Source organism: Chiloscyllium punctatum, chromosome 8 (assembly GCF_047496795.1).
Source record: "Chiloscyllium punctatum isolate Juve2018m chromosome 8, sChiPun1.3, whole genome shotgun sequence".
In the NCBI taxonomy this organism is placed as follows: domain Eukaryota; kingdom Metazoa; phylum Chordata; class Chondrichthyes; order Orectolobiformes; family Hemiscylliidae; genus Chiloscyllium; species Chiloscyllium punctatum.
The window spans coordinates 107191840-107217305 of record NC_092746.1 but is presented as its reverse complement, the minus strand read 5'-3'; positions in this window follow the sequence as shown (position 1 = coordinate 107217305).

Here is a 25466-nt window from a genome sequence, read left to right as displayed (position 1 = left end):
ATTCAGAGCAGGCCCAGGAAGACTCCATCTATTAACTCAACACAATACTGTACTGTGGCAAACTGGCACTGTGAGGGTCATTTTCCAGAAAGGACAAGCCGTAAACAAACCATCGAAGCGGCACAGCACTTCCTGAGATTAATAGTAGCTGAACTGCAGGAACATCTGCTTCAACCTTATGGTCACTGCCATTTCTCTGTGAAAAATCATTACCATCCCTTGCAACAGTCAGGTCGTAATGAGAAGAATGTCCTCCAAACTAAAGTTGCTGCAATATTAAATTGAATTCTGAAAAGATATTGGCCCAAACGTTGAAGACAATAGTTGGTTATATCAAATGCATTGATATTTCTGAAATGTTTGTAGGAAAATACTTGCAATAACTAACCCCTAATTTGTTTGGATATATATCATTGCAGTCGAATTGAAGGGATCTAGACAACCCATCACAGTTTGCAAAATCTATCTGAAGTTCAAGGTTAGCCTACACTCAGAGGGTGGAAAGAACTGCATTTATATATTTTGACAACCTCACATCTTCACAAAGCTTAGAAAACACAGCAATCAAGTTACACACAGGCAAACCCAACCCCCCATTCCCCCCCCCCCCCACCTCCACAACCCCATTACCCTCAAAAAGCACTCTGACAATGTGCTCCAAAAAAGGTCCTTTGAGGGATAGGTGGTGGTCAGGGATCTGGGGAGAATGAATCAAACACTTCTTCAAAAGAGTCCCGTGAGATATTTTGTTTTAACCCAAGAGGGCAGACTGGTCTTTAATGCCACATCTGAACATTTTCTTCAACATATTGCTGGGGTCTTATGCAAAATCTTTACATCCTCTTTAGTCACAGGAGAGTTCAGAGGATGAGAGCATAGCCAATATTGTTCCTTTGTTTAAGAAGGCCAACAGGGATAATCTGAAAAATTACAGGCTGATGAGTCTTATGTCATAGAGTCATGCAGTCATAGATTCATACAGCTCAGAAACAGACTACCATCCTTGCCAACTGGACATCCCAATCTGACAGAGTCCTATTTGCCAGCATTTGGCCTATAGTCCTCTAAATCCTTCCTATTCATATACTCATCCAGATGCCCTTTAAATGTTGTAATTGTACCAGCCTCCACCACTCCCTCTGGCAGCTCTCTCCATACATGCACCACCCTCTTCTGCATGAAAACGTTATCCCTCAGATCCTTTTTAAATATTTCTCCCCTCAACTTAAACCTATTCCCTCTAGTTTTGGACTCCTCTACCCTAGGGAAATGGCCTTGGCTATTCACTCTATCCATGCGCCTCATGATTTTATAACCCTCTATAAGGTCACCCCTCAACCTCCAATGCTCCAGCGAAAAAAGCCCCAAAGTATTCAGCCTCTTCCTATAACTTAAATGCTCCAGTCTTAGCAACAACCTTGTAAATCTTTTCTGCACCTTCTTGAGTTAACAACATCCTTCCGAAAGAAAAGCAACCGGAATTGTACACATTATTCCAATGGTGGCCTCACCAGTGTCCTGCACAGACGCAACATGACATTCCAACTCCTATATCAATGTTCTGACTAATGAAGGCAAGTGTGTCAAACACCTTCTTCACCACCCTGTCTACCTGAAGTTCTACTTTCAAGGACGTATGCACCCCTAGGTCTCTTTGTTCAGCAACACTCCCCTGGGCAATACCATTAACAACATAAATCCTGAACTGGTTTGCCTTACCAAAATGCAACACCTCACATTTATCTAAATTAAACCCAATCTGAAAGGCTATAAGGAAAAGCTGTGATATATAGACTGGTGAGCTTGGTATCAGTGGCGGACAAGTTATAGTCATAGAGATGTACAGCATGGAACCAGACCCTGTGGTCCAACCCATCCATGCCGACCAGATATCCCAACCCAATCTAGTCCCACCTGCCAGCACCCGGCCCATATCCTTCCAAACCCTTCCTATTCATATACCCATCCAAATGCCTCTTAAATGTTGCAATTGTACCAGCCTTCACCACTTCCTCCTTTGGCAGCTCATTCCATACCCGTATCACCCTCTGTGTGAAAATGTTGCCCCTTAGGTCTCTTTTATATCTTTCCCCCCTCACCCTAAACCTATGCCCTCTAGTTCTGGACTCCCCACCCCAAGGAAAACACTTTGTCTATTTATCCTATCCATGCCCCTCATAATTTTGTGAACCTCTATAAGGTCACCCCTCAGCCTCTGACACTCCAAAGAAAACAGCCCCAGCCTGTTCAGCCTCTCCCCATAGCTCAAATCCTCCAACCCTGGCAACATCCTTTTAAATCTTTTCTGAACCCTTTCAAGTTTCACAACATCCTTCCGATAGGAAGGAGACCAGAATTGCGTGCAATATTCCAACAGTGGCGTAACCAATGTCCTGTACAGCTACAACATGACCTCCCAACTACTGTACTCAGTACTCTGACCAATAAAGGAAAGCATACCAAACGCCTTCTAAGGGACAGGATTTACATGCATTTGGAAGGGCAAGGACTGATTCAGGATAGTCAACCTGGCTCTGTACTGACTATCCTGTCTCACTACCATGACTGAGTATTTTGAAGAGGTTACAAAGAAGATTGATGAAGCCAGAGTAGTCAAATTTATCTATATGAACTTCAGCAAAGTATTCAACAAGGTTCTGCATGCTTCATAAGGTGAGACAATATAGAATCCAGGGGGAGCTAGCCAATTGGACATAAAATTGGCTTGAAGGTAGGAGACAGGGGGTGGTGATAAAGAGTTACTTTTCAGACTGGTGGCCTGTCAGCAGCAATGTGCCACAGGGGTTGGTGCTGGGTCCACTGTTTTACATCATTTATATAAATGATTTGAATGTGAATATAGAATATATTGTTAGTAACTTTGCAAGTGACACCAAAATAGGTGGTGTAGTGGAGAGTGAAGACAATTATCTCAGAGTACAGTGGGGCCTTGATCAGATCAGCCAGTGGGGCGAGGAGTGGCAGTGGCAGGGAAATTATCGGAGAAGATTCTTAGGCATAGGAATTGCTCAAATTTGAAAAACAGACTTATTAGTGGTAGGGAGCATTGCTTTGTTTTGGGAAAGGGCACGTCTCACAAACCCGAATGAGTTTATTGATGAAATTACAAAGATGATTGATGAGAGCAGGGCGGAGGATATTGTCTACATGGACTTTAGCAAGGCCTTTAACAAGGTTCCTTATGGCAAGCTGATACAAAAAGTGAAGTCATATGGGATCTCCAGTGCACTGGCACGGCATAGCTGTGTAATCAGACACTAGTTAACAATAACACTTTTAAGAAGGCTTGATGTTTAGGGAGCATTTTTCATTTAATTATAAATATGTGAGTCAAGACTGAGACCAAGTGCTTGCATATGGCTATGTGGCAAAGTCCTGTACTCATCAGCACATTTGGTGTCAAAGTTTAATGGATAGTGATCAGCAGCACGATTTTTGGCTATGATTTCACATCCCTGTCTTAACCTCTCACTGACCGTACGGGTTATGTAATGAATTAACTCAGTGTGGACTGCGAATTCCAATGGAATTTCCCTGATTTGCACAGATCAGTATGGCATCAAGTAATGCATTCCTGACCCACCAAAGGATTTACTAGCAGTTTAAAAATTAATATTGGAGCAAGCAGGAAATAGGTGAGCTATGGTATTAAGGTCAATGTCAAGAAAAATTGGTGGCATGTGGGGGGTGGTACAATAAAGAAATAATCTATGACCAATCATCCTACATTTCTGCAGAGCTGAAAGTCCCAGCATATATTGCAAATAGCTATAAACTAAACTAGTTACAATAAATGGAACTATACCAGCAAAAGAGCATTGGAAAGGTGGGTTGAATGTCTTACTTCTTCACTCTGACATTATAATTAGATTAGATTAGATTAGATTAGATTACTTACAGTGTGGAAACAGGCCCTTCGGCCGAACAAGTCCACACCGCCCCGCTGAAGCGTAACCCACCCATACCCCTACATCTACATTTACCCCTTACCTAACACTATGGGCAATTTAGCATGGCCAATTCACCTGGCCTGCACATCTTTGGACTGTGGGAGGAAACCGGAGCACCCGGAGGAAACCCACGCAGAAACCTATGCCAGTTACATAAAGGTGTTACTCCACAAGCTGAAAAGTCATTCTCCTTTGTCATACTTGTCCATTTTGACTCATCATATAAGTACTGTAGCTGTAAGATCAGATCAGAGACTAAGAATACGGCAGCGAGTAACTCACCTCCTGACTCCCCAAAGCCTATCCACTGTGTGCAAGGCACAAGTCAGGAGTGTGATGGAATACTCCCCAGTTGCCTGAATGAGTGTAGTCCCAGCAAAACTCAGGAAGCTTGATACCATCCAGAACAAAGCAGCCTGGGCACAACATCCACAAACATTCACTCCTTCATCACTGATACATGGTAAGTGCAATGTGTGCCATCTATAAGATGCAATGCAGAAATTCATACAGCACCTTTCAAACTTACAACCAATTCCACTCGAAGGACATGATCAGTAAAAAGTAGGAACACCAACACCTGCAAATTCCCCTCTAAGCCACGCACCATCCTGATGTTGAAATATATTGCCATTCCATCATTGTCACTGGGTCAAAATCCTGGAACGTCCTCCCCAACAGCATTGGGGGTGTCCCTATACCAAACAGACTGAAGCAGTTTAGGAAGGCAGGTCACCACTATCCTCTCAAGGACAATTAACACTGATATCCACCCCCCCCAGTGACACACCAAACTGTGCGTGAATAAGAGAGTCTGTCACCAATGAGCTACCTGGACATGCTGGACTGACAGTGTCTTAGAGTAGCAACATGCCCAGTGTTTTACTTATTTAGATGAGAGATGTTGAAATGACTCCTACAGTCATGGTCGAAGAGTGTGGTGCTGGAAAAGCACAGCCAGTCAGGCAGCATCTAAGGAGCAGGAGAATCGATGTTTCGAGCATAAGCCCTTCATCAGGAATGAGCCTCATTCTTGATGAAGGGCTTATATCGGAAATATCGACTCTCCTGCTCCTTAGATGCTGCCTGACCGGCTGTGCTTTTCTAGAACCACACTCTTCAACGCTGATCTCCAGCATCTGCAGTCTCACTTTCTCCAAACAGTCATGGTACTAACACATGACCAGTCCCTTGAGGAGCTCTCCCTTCGGCCAGGGGTGTTGATGGCACTTCCACAGACGGCTGCTCCAGCATGACTGTGGAAAATTCTCTGACTCATAGAGTCATAGAGATGGACAGCATGGAAACAGCCCCTTCAGTCCAACTGGTCCATGCTGACCAGATATCCTAATCTAATCTAGTCCCATCTGCCAGCACTTGGCTCATATTGCTCTCAACCCTTCCTATACATATACCCATCCAGATGCCTTTTAAATGCTGTACTTGTATCAGCCTCCATCACTTCCTTTGGCAATTCATTCCATACACGCACCACCCTCTGTGTGAAAAAGTTACCCCTTAGGTCCCTTTTAAATATTTCCCCTCTCACTCTAAACCTATTCCCTGTAGTTCTGGACTCCCCCACCCCAGGGAAAAGACCTTATCTATTTACCATATCTATGCTTCTCATGATTTTATAAACGTCTATAAGGTCACTCCCTCAGCCTCCAATGCTCCAGAGAATACAGCCCCAGCCTATTCAGCCTCTCCCTAAAACTCAATCCCTCCAAACCTGGTAACACTTTTTCTAAATCTTTCCTGAAGCCTTTCAAGGTTCACAACATCCTTCTGATAGGAAGGAGCCCAGAATTGCACACAATATTCCAAAATGGCCTGACCAATGTCCTGTACAGCCGTAACTCCTATACTCAATGTTCTATCCAATAAAGGAAAGCATACCAAACACTGTCTTCACTCTCCTATCTACTTGCAAATCTACTTTCAAGGAACTATGAACTGCACTCCAAGATCTCTTTGTTCATCAACAATCCCCAGGACTTTCCCATGAAGTCCTGCTCTGATTTGATTTTCCAAAATGCAGCACCTCACATTTATCTAAATTAAACTCAATATACCACTCCTTGGCCCATTGGCTCATTTGATCAAGATCCTGTTTTACTCTGAGGTAACCTACTTCGCTGTCCACTGCATCTACAATTTTGGTGTCATCTGCAAACTTACTAACTGTGCCTTCTATGTTCACATTTAAATCATTTGCATAAATGACGAAAAGCAGTGGACCCAGCACCGATTCCTGTTGCACACCACTGGTCACTGGCCTCCAGTCTGAAAAGCGTGTGGCAGATGGTTTGCCCTCTGGAGGTGCCCAGGGTTTGAGAGATGTTACCTCCTTAATCCTTGCAAGGTGCATGGACTGTTGGATGGAGCCACCATTGGGGTGGAGCTGCTAGCCTCTCTAGGCTCTGTGACGCATTAGAGTCACAGATCAGCCAATGCTGCAGACTATAGTCTGCATTCAGTGCACTGCTCCTGCATTCATACTGGGTGATGGCATAGTGAGCTCTCCATGAGGCAAGAGTTTCCTGATGCACTGTCTGCCTTTGATAATCTCAGATTAACGATTTATTAAAAATGATAAATATGCAAGAACAAAGGGGAATTGGAAACAGATAATTTTGTATAATGGCATTTAGGTCAGGCATTCGCAGCATTCAAAATAGCATTCTCCCACACAAGGACAGCAGCCAAACAATATCCCATGTAAACAGAAGGTCTGCAACTGAATGGAATAGCTTGACTCCTTCTTGAGATTCCCATTGATCTGTTCCAATCACTTTGATCAAACAAAGTGCACTGCAGGAAATTAACACTTGCTTAACAGTTATCAGGATGTTGCTAAATTGAATGATACTCGAGATGCTGCTCTCAGTAAATATTAACATATTAAACAAGGCAAAAACCAAAAAGAGAGCAATAATCTCGCTCAACTCAGATGTGTGTTGTTCTCTGCAATTTGCATAAACTGTGAGCTATAAATAACTTCTATCCTGTCCAACATTAGAATAGCAACAACATATCATTTTTAAATAGCACCTTAACATAATCGGATATTCCAAGGGATTCTTCACAGGAATATTAAAAAAAAATGACATGCAGTCCTGTAAGGAAAGAGTAGGAATCTATTAACAATGTTAAAAATCACACAACACCAGATTATAGTCCAACAGGTTTAATTGGAAGCACACTAGCTTTCGGAGCGACGCTCCTTCATCAGGTGATTGTGCGTCGCTCTGAAAGCTAGTGTGCTTCCAATTAAACCTGTTGGACTATAACCTGGTGTTGTGTGAATTTTAACTTTGCACACCCCAGTCCAACACCGGTATCTCCGAATCATGTCTATTAACAATGGTTTTCTTAAAGAAGGAAGGCTAGACAGAGGGGTAGAGATATTAAGGGAGGGCAAACCAGAGCCAAGGCCTAAGAACTTGTCCAGTGATGGAGAAATTATGTTTAAGAGGATGGTCAATATCAAGGAGTGTTAATTTTATAATTCTTACTCTGTTCTCAAATCCCTCCATGGCCTCATCTCTCCCAATCTCTGTAGTATCCTCCAAGCCCACAATCCTCAAAGGCAGCGGCATTCCCTAACTCTGTTCCCTTGAACATTCACAATTTTAATTACCCCAACTTTGGTTGTCATACCTTCAATAGACTAAATGCTAAGCTATTGCAAAATGCTTCCCCTAAGCCTCTCTTCATTTCTAGCTTGCTTTAAGATTCTATTCATCTGCCTGCTCTGCTCACAAAACATGGACCACAACATCTGGAGGGACAGCTTTTGAGGGGGGTAGTAATGCATGATGATTACCTGAGAGGCCACTTCTATGTGGGAGGCATTCTCTCACTGAATTCTTTCAGTTAAAAACAATTACATCACCTGGTGGTGGGGAAGTCACTCCACCTTATAGTGCACCCTTGAGTGCACCTATACCCATGGAGACAGGGAGCACCTTTATCTCCCACCAATACTGAAAAGCCATGTGCCCACCTCTGCCAAAATGGTCCGCATTGGAAACAAGCTGGCAGACCTGCTCTGGGCATTTTGTGCCCCACTACATCCCTCTCATTTTCACACTGAGCCTGAAATTTCAACCCAACATTTCAGATCTGTGCGGGGGGATCCATAAAAGGGATACACAGTGGACAGTGAAGGACACTGGAAACATGTTCTGAACATGATTTGACCTTCCAAACCCACCACATTTAGTGCCACACTGCACAGTGTGAAGATGGGACTGCATACAGTCATACAGTCATATAGTCATACAGCACGGAAACAGACCCTACGGTCCAACCAGTCAATGCCGAACATAATCCCAAACTAAACTAGTCCCACCTGCCTGCTCCTGGTCCATATCCCTCCAAACCTTTCCTGTTCATGTACTTATCCAAATGCCTTTTAAATGTTGTAATTGTACCACTTCCTCAGGAAGTTCATTCCACACGTGAACCATCCTCTGTGTAAAAAAATTGCCTCTCATGTCTTTTTTAAATCTCTCTCCTCTCACCTTAAAAATGTGCCTCCACATCTTGAAATCCCCCATTCTCGAGAAAGGACAACTACTACTAACTCTATCTATTCCTCTCATTATTTTATAAACTTCTGTCAAGTCTCCTCTCAACTTCCTAAGCTCCAGGTCATCAGTCGCCAACCTGATAAAAACCCCACTTCCATAGTTTTTGTTTCCTAGAACATAGAACATAGAACAGCACAGCACAGAACAAGCCCTTCAGCCCACAATGTTGTGCCGACCACTGATCCTCATGTATGCACCCTCAAACTTCTGTGACCATATGCATGTCCAGTAGTCTCTTAAATGTCCCCAATGACCTTGCTTCCACAACTGCTGCTGGCAACGCATTCCATGCTCTCACAACTCTCTGTATAAAGAACCTGCCTCTGACATCCCCTCTATACTTTCCTCCACCCACCTTAAAACTTGACCCCTCATATTAGTCATTGCTGCCCTGGGAAATAGTCTCTGGCTATCGACTCTATCTATGCCTCTCATTATCTTGTATACCTCAATTAGGTCCCCTTTCCTCCTCCTTTTCTCCAATGAAAAAAGTTTGAGCTCAGTCAGCCTCTCTTCATAAGATAAGCCCTCCAGTCCAGGCAGCATCCTGGTAAACCTCCTCTGAACCCTCTCCGAAGCATCCACATCTTTCCTATAATAGGGTGACCAGAACTGGACGCAGTATTCCAAGTGCGGTCTAACCAAAGTTTTATAGAGCTGCAACAAGATCTCACGACTCTTAAACTCAATCCCCCTGTTAATGAAACCCAAAACACCATATGCTTTCTTAACAACCCTGTCCACTTGGGTGGCCATTTTAAGGGAATCTATGTACCTGCACACCAAGATCCCTCTGTTCCTCCACACTGCCAAGAATCCCATCCTTAATCCTGTACTCAGATGTCAAATTCGACCTTCCAAAATGCATCACCTCGCATTTATCCAGGTTGAACTCCATCTGCCACCTCTCAGCCCATCTCTGCATCCTGTCAATGTCTCGCTGCAGCCTACAACAACCCTCTACAACAGACCTTTGTGCCATCTGCAAACTTGCTGACCCATCCTTCAACCCTCTCATCCAAGTCATTAACAAAAATTACAAACAATAGAGGTCCAAGGACAGAGCCCTGTGGAACACCACTTACCACTTACTTCCAGGCAGAATATTTTCCTTCTACTACCATTCGCTGTCTTCTGTTGGCCAGCCAATTCTGTATACAGACAGCTATGTTCCCCTGTATCCCATTCCTCCTGACCTTCTGAATGAGCCTACCATGGGGAACCTTATCAAATGCCTTGCTGAAGTCCATATACACCACATCCACAGCTCAACCCTCATCAACTTTTCTAGTCACATCCTCAAAGCACTCGATAAGGTTTGTGAGGCATGACTTGCCCCTCACAAAGCCATGTTGACTGTATTTAATCAAGCCATGCTCTTCCAGATGGTCATAAATCCTATCCCTCAGAATCCTTTCTAACACCTTGCACACAACAGACGTGAGACTTATTGGTCTGTAATTGCCGGGATTTCCCTATTTCCTTTCTTGAAGAAAGGAATTACATTTGCCTCTCTCCAGTCCTCAGATCGGACTCCAGTGGAGAGCGAGGATGCAAAGATCTTTGCAAGTGGTGAAGTAATTGCATTTCTTGTTTCCCAAAGCAGCTGAGGACAAATCTGGTCTGGGCCCAGCGACTTGTCAATCTTAATGTTTGACAAAATTTTCAGCACTTCAGCTTCCTCTATCTCTATCCATTCCAGCATGCACACCTGCTCTTCAAAGGTTTCATTCACTACAAAGTTCATTTCTTTCATAAAGACAGAAGCAAAAAACTCATTTAGGGCTTCCCCTACCTCCTCAGACTCCACACACAAAGTCCCTATGCTATCCCTGATCGGCCCTACTCTTTCTTTGACCATTCTCTTATTCCTCACATAAGTGTAAAATGCCTTTGTGTTCTCCCTAATCCATTCTGCCAAGTCTTTCTCATGCCCCCTCCTGGCTCTCCTCAGACCATTTTTGAGCTCCTTCCTCGCCTACCTGTAATCCTGAGCTTGACCCTAGCTTCCTCCACCTTATGTAAGCTACCTTCTTCCTTTTGACGAGAAGCTCCACCGCTCTCGTCATCCAAGGTTCCTTTATCTTACCACTTCTTGCCTGTCTCAGAGGGACATGCTTATTCATCACTTGCAACAACTGTTCCTTAAACAGTCTCCATATGTCGATAGTGCCTTTACCATGGAACAATTGCTCATAATCCATGCTTCCTAACTCATGTCTAATCGCATCATAGTTTCCTCTTCCCCAATTAAATATCCTCCCATTTTGCCTAATCCTCTCCTTGTCCATAGCTCCTACCTATTAAACAATTCTCTATCCGTTACAATATACTACCTCCAACACCATGGGCTCTTGCGTTATGACTGAACCTTTTGTGAGGCAGACTGAAAGGTATTCATTGACCAAGTTGGATTTGTCCTGCCTTCTGTGTACAGAACGTACCTGGGCATTCTTCTGCATTGTTGGACAAATGCCAGTGTGGTAGCTATCCTCAAAAAATTTGGCTCGAGATGCAGCAAGTTCTGAAGCACGAGATTTATTGCCAGAATGCTGTCAGGCCCCATAAACCTTGCAGTCTCCAGATGAGCTGCTGTAGTTCAGATAGATGCTTCTTGTTTTTGCTGGGATAGATTCAGGACCTGGCTCCTTACCCTACCTGTGGTGGAGGTCATGCTGCTGTGGGTCAGACCCACCTCTAGCAAAACAAGCTGAAGCAGTATTTCTTGCCATATGTGCATACTAACTTTTTATGGTCTTTGTATGAGTACATTCTACTCTTTCTGGACATTAGCATTTGTAAATTTCATACCTTTTAAGAAACATTCTGTTTCCTATTGTTATGACCAAAGTGAATAATCATCTCACACTTCTACACATTACTTTCTGTCTGCTACCTTGTCACCTATTAAATTGCCATGTCTCTGTATGTCCTCCTTACCATTTGCATTTCCACTAGTTTTCAATAGTCTGCAAACTTAGACATATTATCTCTGACTCTTTCTCTAAGTCTTAAATTTAGAGGGTATTTAGCTGAGGTGCCAGCATTGATTATTGGAGCAAACATCTGTATCATCACCAGCTGTGGTGATGGTATCAGCTGTCTCTCAGCTTGAGGGTGACATCTTCTCAGGGTCACAACTTACTGCCAAGGGCCTTCATGTGACTGACCAAGTTGATTTCCGACTCTCCAATCTTTGGGCACATGTTAGTGTAGACTATGACATTTTCTTATTTCAAAGGTAATGGTAAGGTGTTTCATTCCCGATGGAATTCGATTGGCCAAGTTACTCATTATTAAGCAAAATACACTTTATTCATGCACTAAAGTTAAAAAACAGCAAAAGAAAGAAGACATTGGAATAACTTAACTCTACTGGAAAACTTGATAGAATAATTGATTATTAACCACTACCAATTAACTGTTGCAATATAGTAACCTCCCATAACCTTTGGCAAAAGGCAAGTTCGAAAAAATTGATTGTCTCACATGCAACTTCAGCAGCAGGAATACAACACACAGCTTTCTGCTGTAAACAGGAGAGAAAAATAAATCAAGAGAAAGCTCTGAGATAGTGGAGCAGGGACAGATGTACTGCAGCTTCCAAATCCAGTTTCAAGACCCCAACAATTGCTGCTGAAAAGCGAAAACTAAAAATTCCTGCTTGAACCACTACCCCCACCCCCACAGCCCACCCCCCCCGCCCCCCCGACTTCCCCTCCCAACTTCCATCCATTCAGGCTGCTTTTATTGTTCCAGACTTCAGAAAACAAACCAAGGCCTCATAAACTGTTTATTTTATTGGTTCTGCGTAGAATGATTGTCATCTCTCTCTCAGCCTTCCTTCACAGAAAAAGAGACAAAATACACCGCTCAAACCCATAGTGTCATCACAGCAGAGAATTTTGGAATTGGCAGAGCATCCATAATCTCCACAGCTACATCTTTTTGAACCTCATGTAAAACTACACACCCTGGGAATTTGTAATGCTTTAGTCCATTGAGTTTCTTTATCACCTTCTTCTGCTGCTATCAATTGCCTTAATTTTATGGACATATGATGGGTAACTTGGAGAATGTGAGGTCCAGTGGAATTTTACCACTTGTTTGTTTTCTCACTGCATGCAGAAGACCTAGTCTGGCACCGATGTCCCTTAACACTTGGTGAGCTTGGTTCATGTGTGTAATGCCAATTCACCCTTGGTGATGGACAGTGAACCCAAAGTAAATTCTGCGCCTTTGCTAACTTTGATGCTTCTTCCAAATAGAGTTCAATATGTAGAGGAGCTGATTCATTATTTGAATGGACAGTAGATGGTAATCAGCAGTGGTATGTCCTAAAGGATATACGTTTGGGATATGTTTCAAGATATAATAAATTGAACCCCCAGATTCCCTGATCTCAACGGGTAACCAGGATTTACTGGGATCCTGGCTCAAATATTCAGTGGAAAATGTAGGAAATCACAAGTTTCACCCCCAAATTTGGCCTTTTCAATTTTCTCAAGAGTAGGATCAAGAATGATACATAATTCCTACAACTGCATCTCATAGAAGTAGCTGGCCATTAGAATACTGGATTCTGGACTCCTGGGTCTAGAAGTCAGGATCTAGGGATTAGACCATAGAATCAAAGAAACTCTACAGTGCAGATCAAGGCTATTCAGCCCATTGAGTCTACAACAACCCTCCGGAGAGCATCCCACCTTCCCACCGTATTCCCGTAATCCCACATTCACACTGGCTAATTCTTCTGACCTGCACAACCCTGGACACTATGGGCAATTTAGCATTGTCAATCCACCTCACCTGCACATCTTTGGACTGTGAATGGAAATTGGAAGCACCCGGAGGGAACCCACGGAGATACAGGGAGAAGACCAGTGCCCTAAGCTGGAATCAAAGTCTGGTCCCTGGCACTGTGAGGCAGCGGTGCTAAACATTGTGCCACCATGCCTCCCAATACCTAAGGAAATTGGACCAGCTAAGGAAATAAGATCAGGTGATAGCATCTCTACTGGATAGCCTGGGTATCAAGAGGAGAGGTGAGATACCCTGTTGATATGATCCCACAATACCTTAGAGGTGGTAGATCCTGGATGGTCTGGTGATGGATGGAGTTAGGTGCTGAGGCTTAGTGATCCTACAGGGGTTAGTCAAATGGCCGTTGGGATTTTTAACTTTGGGCAAGATTGTACATACAGACCATAAATCCCTTGGAATAGTCCACTTGTCTAGACCGAGATCTGTCAATGCCTGCGAAAATCTGTTTTTATGAATGAGACTGCTTTTCTCTATAGAATCGGGCATAGTGAATATGAGGGGCCAGCTCAGATCCATACAGGGCCAGAGGATGGCATTGGGCTACAAGGAACCACTGAGAATGAGTATACGTCTTTAAGCAGCATGGGTTGACATCGATGGGGTATGGGAGGTGTGTGGGATGTTGGAGGAATGAGGAAGATGTACTGGGTGAGGATTTGAGGAATATTTTATGTTTTAATTTTTGGCTAGAGGGTCGGAGCCTTAAGGCAGCCCTCATCCTTCCTCCCTGTGATGACGGTCCAATGTCCAATCCCTCTAGCCTCCGCAGATGAGAAATGAGAAGCACAAGTGGGCATTTTTAAAGATTGGGTTCACAAAGCTGGGATTTCTCCCATTTCCGTACAACTGACCCAGAAACAAAAACTGAGATGGGACACTGTCTATGAAATTGCCTTAAATCAGTAAATGTCTCCAAAAAGGTTGATCCTGAAATGAGAAAGATCTGCCTCTTCATCTAAACCTTGGCATCCTTAATTAAATGAAGTGATTGATTAATGGGAACATTCAGCCTCTCTACAGATCAAGGGGAGACATATTAGAGCACAGATCAAAGTTAGAGTTGCTAATTTAATTTTTAAATAGTAAAAGACCAAGGGTACTCCAATAACCTTAAATGCAGGGGAACCCTAGAGAGTTTCAGCTTTATTTATTAGTTCAGTAAAACAAACACAAGTGCAGAGATATGTTATTACAAATAAGTCTGATTAGTTTAACAGAAAGAATGTTTCACATGCAAAATTTTGCTCCAGTGATTCAACTGGTGCTCAATCACTGTTCAAAGAAGCTGGTACATTTCCTTTTATGTATTTCTTCAGGTACTGTACAGTCTGATAAGGTAACATTGACCTTGTCCAATAAAATTTACATTGGTTTTCTTTTTCCACACACTTCTTAAGATCACTGCCTCTTGAGCAGTTTTCTTCATCTACAAACCTGAGCACATCCTTTATATACAGTGGCATGTTTCAGCCTCCATCAGCCTCTTGTCTGACATCTTCACCATTGTCATAAACAAACCATGTTGGCCCTATTAAAGGCATGCAATTTAAAAGTGTGTTACTAATGTCTGTCATGCACCAGATAATGTTTTATTAACAGCCCAAGGGAAGGGGCAGCTGTTTCTTCTTCAGCTCAGAAGAGCTCAAGTACAGCACCAGGAAAGGTCCTTCCTTATCAACAACAGCAACTTGCATTCATATAACGCCACCAAGTTAATGAAATGTCACATGGTACTTCACAGGGAGTCTCATCAAACAATTGCCACGTCAGATATGAGGGCAGCTGACTCAGAGCTTGGGAAAAGAGTTAGGTTCTGAGGAATTTATGAAAGAATGATGGGTAGAGAGGTAGAAAGGATTTCTGAGGAAATGAGGCAGCTGAAGATTTTTCTGTCACAGGTGGAGTGAGTATAATCAGGATAGACACGACACCAGAATCGGAGGAGCACACACATCTGAAAGGCTTGTAGAGGTGGAAGAGGCTGCAAAGACGAATATAGAATCCTTACAGTGTGGAAACAGGCCATTTGGCCCAACAAGTCCATACCGGCCCTTCGAAGAGTAGCCCACCCAGACCCATTCCTCTACCATATTATTTTACATTTCCCCTGACTAATGCACCTAACTTACACTTCCCTGAACACTGAGCAATTTAGCACAGCCAATTCGCCTAACCTGCATTGGAGGAAACCGGAGCACCTGGAGGAAACCCACGCAGACACAGGGAGAATGTGCAAACTCCACACAGACAGTTGCCCGAGGGTGGAATTGAACCCAGGTCCCTGGCACTGTGAGGCAGCAGTGCTAACTACTGAGCCACCATGCCGCGTTAAACAATGCATTCCTTTGATCAGACAATCCCTGGGACATACAATCTACATATCTGGCATCATCCTAGCAATGAAATATGATTTATTTTTTCATAAGTTTTAACCAACACATATACTTTTTCCAAGGGAGGTTTCAGCATGTGTACTCTCTGATCCACTGAAGATATTAACTGAGATTCCTAAATATTCATCTGTCTCCATTACGCAATCTAATGAACTCAGAGCTCCATAAATCATCAGCACTACATCCCGAAGCTCTGACATGCAGTCACACATTCATTGACTATATCCAAGGCTGAAGTTAATAGATTATTTGGTTTGAAAGGAATCAAGGCTTATGACAATCAGTAGGAAAGTGAAATCGAGACCATGATCTCACTGAATAGCAGAGAAAGAGCCAGTCTCCATCTGCTCCAATTTCTTATGTTCTTAAAAGTTGTATAGTTTACACTATCTCCATAACATCCTCTTTACAATCAATGCATATTTATTTAAATGACAGAGTATCAATTGCTTGAACTGACTGTCTGTTCCTGAAAAGAAGGCAAAGAAAAGATCTGGATACTCAGCAGGTCAGTTTAGTGTGAATTAGGTGAAATGCTGATATAACCCTTCAGTGGATATTGTTGGGAGTACAACATCTCAGGCTATAAAACCAGTACTCCACCCAATAGCTGGATTAGTCTAAAAGTGTCTGTCAGTCCGGTTTCCTACCTTCTGGTGGGAAATTCTGAGTGTTTCAAAAGTTGTAAGCAGGAAATTCATTTATCCTGCCTGGAGGCAGATTTCCTTTTAAAACATTGCGTGAAAAGATTCTGTGTTATTTCTTTTTTGATGTCGCGAATTAGATGTTTTAAACTGAAATAAGACTATTCACTCAAATATTAACATCAGCCACACTTGCGATATTAAAAGAAGTTTTATTCCTTGGAAAATGCAAATGTCGACCAACATCTATCTTCAGTCCTTTAAAGAGTTTTAAGATTAGCTTGTAGAAAACTCAGGAATTACGCTTTCCATTCTTAAGATGTTAAAGCATCTTCAAAACAGGAGCACTATCTGTAGTTCTAGGTATTTTACTCCAGATTGGAGCTCGCATAGGTTTACAAGAATTATTTTTTGAAGTTCAGGGGTTACATTTTGAGGAGACAATATACAAATTAGGCCTGTTTTCTCCATCTTTTATAAGATTAGGGTAGATTTGATCAAAGTCTTCAAGATATGAAGTGAAAATTCTAGGTGGATAAAGATAAACTATCTCCATTGATTGGGGATTCTAGAACCAGTCTAAAAATTAGGTCCAGACCCATTCAGAAGAGATTTTAAGCAGCAGTTCTACACACAAAGAATGGTTGAGGTTTGGAACTCTCTTCCACAAAGAGCATTAGTTAGAAGATCAGTTGCTAATTTTAAATCCGAGATGGATTTTTTTTGTTAAGTAAAAGTATTAAGGGATATGAGCCAAAAGTCGATGTATGAAGTTAGGACACAGATTAAACATGATCTGATCGAATGGCAGAACATACTCAAGGAGCTGAATGGGCCTATTCCTGTTCCTATATTTTGCAATCTCGAGAAAGATAAATTCTATTACGGAAGAAGAAATCTATAGAAAAGGTTAGCGCTGTTGCCTCACAGCACCAGTGACCCAGGTCAATTCCTGCCTTGGATGACTGTGTGTGGAGTTTACACATTCTGTCCATGTCTGCGTGGGTTTCCACCAGGTGCTGTGGTTTCTTCCCACAGTTCAAAGGTGTACAGGTTAGATGGACTGGCCATGGAAAACTGCCTCCATAGTTGTCCAGGGATGTACAGGCTAAGTGCATTAGCCATGGTAAATGTGAGATTATGGAGATAGGGTTGGGGTTTGAGTCTGGATGGGATGCCCTTTGGATGGCTGGTGCAAACTCAATGGGCTAATTGGCCTCTATCAGCAATGTAGGGTTTCTATGACTCTATAATTCTATGAGGATACTTCACAAATGCGTAACAAGGGAAGTTAAGCATCATCTCAATTTACAATTGAACAAGCTGTAGAATGTGGAAGATGATCTAAAGGCTGACAAGTCCCTGAGGTGGACGGCCTGCTTCCAGGGGTGTTGAACAAAGTGGCTGCACAGAAACTGGATGACTTTGTTCTAATCTTCCAAATTCCTTAGATTCTAGGAAGGTCCAGTAAATTAGATAGCTGCATACATATTCAAGAAAGGAGTGAGACAGAGAACAGGAAACTATCGATCACACAAACACAGAGAATCCTGAAGAAACTCAGCAGGTCTCACAGCATCTGTGGAGAAAGCAACAAAGATAATGTTTCAAGTCTAATGAACTGAAAGGGGTGGAAAAAATGATTTTTTTTACACTTCTGACAAAGACAGAGGAGGTGGTGAAGGATAAAGATGGAGTTGAGATCCAGTGCAAAGGACAACGAGGCTGTTAGTGGTGGTGAAGGAGGAAAAGAGATGTAAACTGGGTGTAATGTAAGGTATGGAAGAGAAGAATGCGTCCTCTCTACTGAAAACAAATTAAATAAAATACAATCAAGACAGTGCTGTGGTGAGGTGGGTGGGGGGGAAGTAATATAAGAAAATTGAACAGATTCAAAGACATCATCTGGTCAGTTTCTGAAGTTGTGGAATTCAATATTGAGATCACAAGTCTGTAAAGTGCTGAAGGTGAGGTGTTGTTCCTTAAGCTTATATTGTGCTTGGTTGGAACATTGCAGCAAGGCTAGGACAGAAATGAGACTATGAGAGAAAGGTGTTTAATGAATAAGAACGTAAGCACTAGGAGCAGGAGTATGCAATTCAGCCTCTCGAGTCTACTTCACTGTTCAATACGATTATTCTCATCACGGCCTCAACTCTACTTTCCTGCCTGCTCTTGCTACTAATTAAAAATCTATCTCCTCCTTGGTGGAGGAGGAGTGGCACGGTGGCACAGTGGTTAGCACTGTTGCCTCACAGCACCAGAGACCTGGGTTCAATTCCCGCCTCAGGCGGGGCTGTGTGGAGTTTGCACATTCTCCCCATGTCTGTGTGGGTTTCCTCTGGGTGCTCCAGTTTCCTCCCACAGATCAAAAATGTGCAGGTTAGGTGAATTGGCCATGCTAAATTGCCCATAGTGTTAGGTGAAGCTGTAAAATGTAGGGGAATGGGACTGGGTGGGTTGCGCTTTGGCTGGTCAGTGTGGACTTGTTGGGCTGAAGGGCCTGTTTCCACATTGTAAGTAATCTAATCTTAAATTTATTCAGTGCCTCAGTATCCACCACAGATTCACAACTCTCGCAGAAAATTAATTTCTCCTCATCTCCGTCTTGAATCTGCTTATCCTAAAACTGGGACCTCTCGTTCTAGGTTGTCCTACAAGAGGAAATATCTGCTCTACATGTAGAGGTGTGTCAAGTAACTGGAAGGTTGGTGTGATTTCTGTGGGACGGAATAGAAATGTTCCACAAATAGTCATCCAGTCTACTATGATATCACCAATGTAAAGGGGACCAGATTATCAGCAGTGGATGTAGTAGAACAGATTGAAATATTACTTCACCTGAAGAGTTTATTTAGGGCTTGGAAAGGGAGGTGATTAGGCAAGTGTTACACTTTCCACAATTGCGGGGAAAGTTGCCACTGGGGCATGAGGAAATGTTCAGAGCAATGGAGGACTAGACCAGGGTATCACTGCAGAATGCAGAAGGTAGAGGGGAGGATGCATTTGGTGATGGTATCCTGCTGGAAGTTGTGGAAACTTGCTGAGACTGGTAGGGGGACAAATGAGGATAAGGGGAAAACCATCATTGTTTTGGGAAGGAGGGGAAGTCAGTAAGACAGGATATGGATCAAACATGGCTGAAGGACCTGTCAATTACAAGGGGGGGAGATTCCCCATTGAGGAAAAAGGAGGTCACTTCAGAGGCACCCTGGACAAAGGTGGCATCATCAGAACGGATGTGGAGGAGATAGAGAAACTGGGCGAATGGAATGGAATCCTTGCAAGAAGCAAGGTGTAAGAAAGTGTGGTTGAGGTAAATGTGGGAGTCAGGGAGCTTGTAATGGATATTGATGAACAGACTATCCCCAGAAATGGAAACAGAGAAGATTAGACTAGATTCCCGACAGTGTGGAAACAGGCCCTTCAGCCCAACAAGACCACACCGACCCTCCGAAGAGTAACCCACCCACCGACTAATGCACCTAACAACTATGGACAATTTAGCATAGCCAATACACCTGACCTGCACATCTTTGGAATGTGGGAGAAAACCGGAGCACCCGGAGGAAACCCACGCAGACACGGGGAGAACGTGCAAACTCCACACAGACAGTCGCCCGAGGCTGGAATCGAACCTGGGGATCCTGGCACTGTGAGGTAGCAGTGCTAACCACTGGCCAAGAAGTCACAGAAGGAAAACGAACAGTCAGAGGTGGACTAGGTGAAGACAAGTGAAGGATGGAAATTGAAAGCAAAACTGATGAATTTTTCCATTTCTGGATGAGAGCAGGAAACAACACCAAAGACATAGAGTCATAGAATCATGGAGATCATCAATGGTATTGGAGAAAGAGTTATTGGGGACAGGGAAGGGTGGACAAGTAGGACTGGGACAAGGAGAGTTCCACATACCCTGCAAAGAAACAAGTATAGCTGGACCCATACAGATCCCCATAGCAGCATCCTGGAGTAAATGAGAAGAGGTAGAGTGCAAATAAGCTCAGGCAGATGAAGGATGTTGGTGCTGGACAGAGATTATGCGTGTCCTTTCTCAAGGATGAAGAGGAGAACCTTGAGACCATCCTGACGAGGAATGACTATGTAGTGGATTTGGACATGGTGAAAAAAAGATGGCGAGGACCAAAAAACTAGAAAATCATTAATGTAAGTTGGGAGAGACAGAACAAGGCAAAGAAAATAGAGCCAATAAGTAAGTTCCATGGGGCAAGAACAGGCTGAGACAATGGATCTGCCAGGGCAGTCCAGTTTGTGGATTTTGCAAAGGAGATAGAAGCCAGTTTAGAGGACTATGAGATTGGAAGCTGTAGGGGGAAGATCTACAGGGGAGGTGAGGTCTGTGACAGTCCTGGAAACTACAGCCATATACTGTTCAATGGGGGGGGTGGGGGGGAGGGGGGGAAATCATGATCCGGAGGGAGACAGGAGGAAGAGCTTAAAAGATGGTGCTCAGCATCTACCAGGAGGAGGTCGGCATGCTAGACAACAACAATATCCCACTAAACTACAGGCCTGGTAGACCAATGTCTGCCGTTGGGAAAATGCTGTTATGATGGAGATAGTAGCAGGACATTTAGAAAATCATAGTGTAACCAGGCAGAGTCAATGGGCAGAAATATGCAGAGTGAGGATGGGGAGAGATTTGGGGGGAGGTTGCAGGCAGATCTCATCACCAGAAGAAAAGTCAACTGGCAGGCAATGTATCTGTTGAAAAACTGACCTGCAGCATTGACCACACCAGGAGAGGTGAGGCTAAATTTATTATTCACCATTCATTCATTGGGTGTGGGCATCACTGGCTAAGTCATCATTGATTGCCCAACCCTAATTGCTCAGAGGACAATTAACAGTCAACCACATTGTTGTGAGTCTGGCATCATATGTAGGCCAGACCAAGTGAGGACATTAGCAAACCAGTTGGGTTTTTCCAGCAATTGACAATGGATTCATAGTCATCATGAGACTCTTAATTCCAGCTTTCTTTTAAATTGAATTCAAGTTCCACCATCGGCTGTGGCACTATTTGAACCTAGGTCCCCAGAGCAATACCTGAGTCTCTGGATCAATAAGGGGGGGCTGAAGAAGGGCTGATGCCCGAAACGTCGATTCTCCTGCTCCTTGGATGCTGCCTGACCTGCTGCGCTTTTCCAGCAACACATTTTCATCTCTGGATCAATATTTGAGCAATAACACTATTCGGCCATGATGTGGAGGTGCCGGTGTTGGACTGGGGTGGGCAAAGTCAGAAGTGACATGACACCAGGTTATAGACTAACAGGTTTATTTGAAATCATAAGCCTTCAGAGCACTGCTCTTTTGTCAGGTGACTTCAGCTGATTGAGAAGCAGCATTCCGAAAGTTTGTGATTTCAATTAAACCCGTTGGACTATAAACTGGTGTCGTGAGACTTCTGACCATGAGGCCATCCCAAGCCCAACTGGTTGATTGTGGGTGCTCACTCAGGAGGAGTGAACTCTCAGGAGCTGAAGGTTAATCCAAAATCCCAGCAGCTCCATCACTGCAACATCACCAGATCTCAGCAGTGTCCACTCCTGACAGTACAAGAAGAGGCTCCAAGAGGATCGTAGTAGTTCTAAGAAGCAGATCTTGAGTTTTAAAGTGGATAGGGGTCCTAGAACCCAGAGAGAGAGGCTGGGGGAGGGTCAGGTGACAGAGAAGTAAAGGTTGTCTTCAACATGAAAGGTGCACTCAATGCACAGAGGGCACCCTCTGAATGAGGTGCACACCCTCTATCCTGCCTTTCTTCACATAGGCATTTCAAAATGAACTTCCCACTCCTATCCGCTGTCTACTCTGACTTTGGTATGGGCAGCACATTGTCGAGTTCACAAGATTTTAACAAGCTCAGTTGACCCTTACTTATTTACTTTACAAATGGTGAGCAGGCCATGAATTCTGCTGTGCACCCACACTCCACGTTATGAAAAACGCACCCAATAGCAGTATATATCATCAAGTGCTCAGTTTAGCTTTATAATTCTTCGATGGACAACACCTTGAATATTTAAAAAGTTATCTTGTCCTGCTTGACAGAAGCATCAACATCAAATGTATGAATCTTAGCACTATCATTACAGGCACAAGAAAATCTTTCCACAGGTATTTTTTGTTAAAACAACATTTAAAGGAACAATTTACTTTTCTGTGTGCCACTGAATGTTGTTAGTCTCCAAATATTAGGTCCTCCTCACTGACATCACCTGCACAACCTCATATACCCCAACAATGGATTCTTACATAAGGAATGAAGGAAAGATCAGTCCTTTGCGAATGTACTTCCGGCCAGCTTGGAGGGGGATGGTTCAACAATGGTGTTATTATCGTTATACGATATCTGAAATAATTCAGAGACCCAGGTACAAATGCCACCAGGCCAGATAATGAAAATCACATTTTGCAAATAGTCCGGAATTAAAAGTCTAATGGTGACCAAATCCATTGACAATTGTCATAAAACCCATCTGATTCACTAGTGCTTTTTCAGGAAGGAGATCTGATCCCCTGGCTTATGTGGAGAAGTTGAGTAGACTGTGACTATAGGGTTATAGAATCATAGAGATGTACAGCATGAGAATTCTTTGGAACTTAGAAGAATGAGGGGGGAGTCTTATAGAAACATATACATTATAACAGGAATAGATAAGGTAGAAGCAAGGAGGTTGTTTCCACTGGCAGGTGAAACTAGATCTAGGGAACGTGGCTTCAAAATAACGGGGAGCAGATTTCGGACCATGTTCAGGAGGAATTTCTTCATCCAATGGGAATTCCCTGCCCAGTGAAGCAGCTGTAGCTGCCTCATTGAATATTTTTAAGGCAAATATTGATAAATATTTGAACAGTAAAGAAATTAAGGCTGATGATTAGTGAGTGGGAGAGTGGAGCTGAGTCAATGAAAATATCAGCCATGATCTTATTGAACAGTGAAGCAGGCTCGACTGGCCAGATGCCCACTCCTGCTCCGATTTCTTATGTTCTTATGTTTTAACCCAGTCTAACATACATGTGACCCCAGAACCACAACAATATGGTTGACTCTTAACTACCCCCTGAAATAGCTGAGGAAGCCAGTTAGTGTATAAAATTAGCAAAAAGTCACAAAAGAGGAATTTTTTTATTCATTCATGGGTAACACTAGCTGGGCCAGCATTTATTGACCATCCCTAGCTGCCCTTGAGAAGGTGATGGTGAGCTGCCTTCTTGATCCACTGCAAGTTGACCCACAATACAGTTAGGGAAGGAATTCCAGAATTTTAACCCAGCTATGGTGAACGCAATATATTTCCAAGTCAGGATGGTGAGTGACTTGGGGGGGAACCTGTAGGTGGTGGTGTTCCTATGTATCTGTTGTCCTTGTCCTTCTCAATGGAAGCTGTCATGGGTTTGTCAGGTGCTTTACAGATCTTTGGTGAATTTCTGCAGTACATATCTTGGACATAGCACACATTAATACTACTGAGCATTGGTGGTTGAGAGACTCAATACTTGTAAATGCAGACCCAGTGAAGTGAGTTGCTTTATCTTGGATGGTATTTTGTTTGTGTTATGTTGGAGCTGCACCCATCCAGACAATTGGGGAATATTCCATCACATTTCTGTCTTGTGCTCTTGTAGATAAGTGGACAGGCTTGGAGGAGTCAGGAGGTGAATTCCTTCCCGCAGTCTTCATTGTCTCTGACATCTTCTCGAAGCCACTGTATGTATATGTTGAGTTCAGTTGATTTTCTGGTCAATGGTACCCTCATGGCCTGCTGTCCTTTTCCAGCACCACACTCTCAACTCTAATCTCCAGCATCTGCAGTCCTCACTTTCACCTCTGCATTTGAACCTGGACTGCTTCAGTATCTGAGAGGTGCTAAATGTTGTGTAAACGTCAATGAACATCTCACTTCTGAATTTATGATGGAGGGGTGGTAGGGCCTAGGATGTTATCCTGAGGAGCTCCTGCAGAGTTGAGTTGACTGACCTCCAACAGCCACAACCATCTCCCTATGTACCAGATATGGAGAGTTTTCTCCTTGATTCCAATTGAATCTCATTTTGCTAGTTCTCCTTGATGCCACACTGTGTCAAATGTGGCTTTGATGTGAAAAGCTGTCACTCTCACCTCTGGAATTCAGTCCTTTTGTCTATTTTGTGGGTCAACCTCTGATGAGGGCAGGAGCTGAATGTATCTTAAGCTGAGCATCAGGGAGCAGGTTATCCCACAGCAAGTACTGCTTTTACATACTTGATGATCCCTCCTACCACTTTACTAATGGCCCAGATAATAATTTTAAGGTTATATTCACTTCACGGAGTTTGCTTTCCTTGGAACAATGGAGGTCGAATGGGTGACTTAATTGAAATGCAAACATTTATGACAGACTTAGATGGACTTATGATAGGCTTAGCTGGAGGCTGTTTAAGGACGACTTATTACGAGCATTGGATAACTTTGTCCCACTGAGAGAGGCAAGGAATGTTAATGTGAAGGAGCCTTGGATGACAAGAGAAGAGGAACTTCTCGTCAAGAGGAAGAAGCAAGTTTACTTAAGGTTGAGGAAGCAAGGATCTGGCACAGCTTCAGAGGACTACAGGGTAGCTAGGAAAGAACTCAAAAATGGACTGAGGAGAGCTAGGAAGGGGCACAAAAAAGCCTTGGCAGGAAGGATTAAGGAAAACCCAAAGGCGTTCTACACTTACATGAGGAATAAGAAAATGATCAGAGAGAGGGTAGTGGAGGAAACTTGTACCTGGAGTCTGAAGAGTTGGGGGAGGCCTTAAGTGAGTTTTTTGCTTCAAGAGAACATCATGGACCAGGTTAATAGACTTGAACAGATTGATATTAAGGAAGTGGATGTGCTGGAAATTCTGGGAAGCATCAAGATAGATAAGCCCCAGGGCTGGACCAGATATATCCAAGGTTGCTACGAGAAGAGAGGAATGATATTGCTGCATCTCTGGTGATGATCTCTGCATCCTCACTCTCCACGGGAAGAGTACTGGATGATTGGA